This window comes from Otolemur garnettii, unplaced genomic scaffold, assembly GCF_000181295.1.
Source record: "Otolemur garnettii isolate 467f Iridium unplaced genomic scaffold, OtoGar3 scaffold00226, whole genome shotgun sequence".
NCBI classification, from domain to species: domain Eukaryota; kingdom Metazoa; phylum Chordata; class Mammalia; order Primates; family Galagidae; genus Otolemur; species Otolemur garnettii.
Genome location: NW_003852621.1, coordinates 1,854,465 through 1,858,946, shown reverse-complemented (window position 1 = coordinate 1,858,946; position 4,482 = coordinate 1,854,465).

Genomic DNA, 4,482 nt, shown 5'->3' with positions numbered 1-4,482 from the left:
GAGACTATGGAATATCACTCAGAAAAACCAAAGAACCCTCGGTGAAGGGCAAGCTATCACATGCTCGTGGATCAAATGACTCACTATTGTTATAATGTCAGTTTCTTTTCAATTAACTGAAAGATTGAGGGCAACCAAAATCAAAACCCCAAAAGGCATTTTAGTAGAAAACAACAAGCTGATTCTGAAACGTATATGAAAATACAGCAGATCTGCATTAGACAAAATAGTCACAAAACACCAGAGATGAAGGAATTACACTGGCTGATTTCAGCATTTGTTACAGAAATAGCCAGTGTAGTTTCAGCTTTAAAAACAGACAAATGGATTGATGGAACAAAATTAATAACTGATACACAGACGCAGTCTTAGGTGTCCAACTGATTTTCTATAAAGATGGCCAGTCAAGATAATGGAGAAAGAATGATCATTCTAATAAACTCAGTAGAATCTCGGTAAGTTGACCCCCAGGGACTGTACAAACTGGGCAGTGTACAGAGATGGTCAACATAAGGAGCTCGGCCCACTGCACTGACACATAAGAGGCTCATGTCTGGTTGAGGAAAATCAGGTCAACTGAGGCAGGTGGTCAATGTAGGAACATGGTCAACTATGGAGGCTCCACTGCAGTACTAGGTCAACTGGATGTCAAGGTTTAGAAAAACAAAACTAGCAAAACTCACAGGTCAAACACAAAAAGAAAACAGTTTAAAGAGTTATAGCACTAAATGTAAACTATAAAATTTCTAGAGGAAGTAGTTGAAGCAAATCTTTGTCACATAGAGGCGGGCAATGAGTACCTATAAAAGAATGCAAAAAGTGGAGATCTGATGTGAGAAAAACTGATAAATTAAGCTTCAATATAATTAAAAATCATGCCATGGATTAGGGGAAATATCCACAATACTGGTATCAGACCAAAGATCTGTATCCAAAATATATAAAATATGCAAAAAATTCTTAAAGTCAATAATAAGTATGTAAAAAATCAAATTTTCAAAATGTTGACAATATTTCAATGAGCCTTTTAGAAACAACCCATCTCCATATATTATCCATGAACAGATGTTTTCCATGTCAGCAGAGAAATGCAAATTAAAATCTCCAGACGATATCAGCATGAATCCACTAGAAAAGCTAAAAAATAGCAAAATTTGGTAGAAACATAAAATGGTCCAGCCCAGGGAGGAAGCCGGTGGGAAGGTGCTTATGAAGCTGGACACACATATACCAAGTGGCCTGTGCCTATACGACTCAGTATTTGCCTAATGAAATGAAAACACATTCCACACAAGCACCGGTACGTGAAGGCTCATAGCCCTTGCCTCCCTTTAAACAAGTACATTTAAAATTACGCCCTACTAATTATGCTTGGAAAAAATTACATTTTAAAATATAACTAGATAGAGTTTGGAAAGTAGCTAAGAAAACATGATCAGTTTAAAACAGTGAAATTTATGAGGAAAGGACCAAATAGGAAAATATGATATCAAGAAACGCAAAACGGATCAGTAGTTGCAGTAAATGTGAGTGAGCTCTGCTCAGGTAGTAAAGAGAGAAGCTTATGAACTGGGTTTTATAAGCCCCATTACATACCAATAGGAGAAAGACACCAAAACACAAATTCATATAAGGTTTGAAAAGGGTGGGATGGGAAAAAGTGCCAATCATATGCTTATAAAAAACTAGCAAGCAGAGTTACTGATATGCAATAAATTATTATAGATTTCAGAGTGAAAATAATAAAGGTGGTCCAACTGGGTATCTGTGTGGTAAAAAGGGAAATGCACTAACACAATATTACAGCCATAACATTTTTGCACATAACATAACTTAAAAACATGCAAAATAAATTAATAAAGTAGAACATTCTCAGTTATGGTAAAAGGCATTAACTTAAATCTCAGAAACTAATGGATTCAATAGAAAAAAAGTAGAAAAGCTGAATACTTTATGTGGCCTCATATGCGTGGCCTACTTTGCTTTTCATTGTTAGAACTGAAGAATTGGAGCATATGCATTCGTTGTGAACATTCAACAGGGCAGATGACTGGTTTCCAAGCCCACTCACCTGACCGTTGGCAGACCTCGCCTTCACCATGTGGACCTGTTGACAAGGTGGCCCCTTGATCCGGATCCCTAGTCTATGAGAATTCGTGGCAGCTAGATGTCCTCACGCCACGATCTGAGGAAATGATGAGAGAAAGCTCAGCCAAAACAGAAACCATAGTCTGGTAAAACCTAATCTCAGAAACAACATCTCATCATCTCTTCCACACTCTGTTCATCAGAGGTGAGGAGGTCCACGCTCACGTGTGCAGGTCTTATGCACATATGTATATACACAGGCCTTACCTGTCTGCAGGTACATGCACATGTGTATTCAAGCTTTGCCTGTCTGCTGGTGCACACACACACATGTATACACAGGCCTTACCTGTCTGCAGGTGCATGCACATGTGCATTCAAGCTTCACCTGTCTGCAAGTGCACACACACACATGTATACATAGGCCTTACCTGTTTGCAGGTGCACACACATGTGTATTCAAGCTTTGCCTGTCTGCAGGTGCACACACACGCATATTCAGACCTATTTCAGTGTTTCATACCTTAATAGCTTGAGATGAAATCTTCCTGAGTTATCCCTATTAGTCCCAAATCTAGTGATAATTGTCCTTTTAAGAGACAAAAGAGAACACGGGAGCAGAGGAGGCCACGTAAAAATGGAGTGTAGAGTGATGCAGCCATGAGCCATGGGATGCCAAGGATTGCCAGCAGCCCCCGTTCACCAGGGCAGACAGGAGCCGCCAAATGGGCCCTGCCCTGGTGCTCCCAGAGGGAGCCAGCCCTGCCTACACCTGGATCTGGAATTTGAGGCTTCTGGCATCCTAAAGTACAGTGAAAACATTGCTATTTTAAGTCAGCAAACTAGTGCTAATTTGTTACAGCAGTCATGGTGACCTTAACTTTATCAATAACCTGGAGATTGCTCCCAGGAAGGAACAACATGCTCATGTATAATTTATGTAAATGAAGTATCAAGCTCCAATCATTTTGTTTGGGTTTGGTTCACCCATGAAAGATACAATGACAGAACAGCAGTGGCTGAAGGACTCATCCTCCCTCCTAAGCGAATCTGGGGATGAGGCTCACTCATGAGTCTTGAGACCCTGATGGCTGCAATGGGCTTAGGTGCCTTTGCCCTGCAGTGACAGCACCTCCCTGGACATCCAGGCTGGCATCGCTGCTGCATCCAGGATGAATGTGCTCCAGGGAAGGTCTGTGTGCCGTCCACTCTAAGGTCAATGCCCTGACCCCTGCTCACATCCTACCGGCCAGTAGTCACATGACCGCTCTTCTACCTGTTGAGAATCTGGCAACTGTAATCTTTATTCAAGGTGGCTGTGTGATCCACTGAAAGCCAGGGGACCCATTACTGCAGGGCCCCTCGCATGTTTCAGAGTGGGGTGATTTTGACTTTGGGGGTGCAGAAGCTCAATCTTTGAAGAAATCTTTCTCAGAATCAATCTCCTGGGGGAGCACATTGAAGCGAACTGCCATGTCTGAGCATGGGGTGCTTATCTCTACAGGGGCCAGATAATTTGTCGTGTGGTGGGGGACTCAGCTGTGCAGGCCCCAGCATTGTGACACTTTGGAACCACCTGCTGGAGAGGACCGCTGCTCTGTTAGGTGGGCAGTTGCTGGAGGGCATGCCCAGGTGAGCTCGGTGAGTCAGAGGAGGTGGGTCACTGGTCCAAGTCACATCGCTCCATTCAAGCCTCCCGACTTATGGAAATTCCCCAATAGTAAGTGGAGAAATAATTTCCAATTTAGGTCACTGCAGATGTGCAGTAATGGATACCCTCATGTACACACGTCAGGGTATTTCTACACTTTAGATTTCCAGGAACATATTTGCTGTGTCAGAGATTATGAAGATTTCAGATTTTGATAAATGTTTAGAAATGGCCTCCAAAAACACTTGCCCTATTTACACGGGAGCCAGAAACGGATGGTTTCTGTGTTACCTTCATTTTCACGAACACATCCACACTCATTCATGGAATAGTTCAAGCTCTGTCTTTGCTTTTGCTGAACTCGTTTAATTTCCACATAGTCACTTTGAGGTTGTTTGTTAATTAATGACACTGTGGTAACTTCACTATTTTTTATTTCAGAAATTGTGGTGTAAGTTTGTAAGTTAAATGTGTCTTTTTAATAATGGACTATGTATTTTACAAACATTTAGTTTTCGGTTCTGAAAATTTGTGTGTGAATACACATTCCAGTCACATAGAATGTATTAGTTGAGAGCTGGTACAAGAGTCCCTCTTAGAGGAGAATCTGTCTTTGTCAGCACAAAACCTTCTTAAGAAATGGAAGATTGACGGTTTGGCTGTTGGCAGAAATCTGCATGTAAAAACCATGGTTATGCTGCTCTTCATGACACAGGAGAGGAGTTGGGAGGAGAGACTCATGG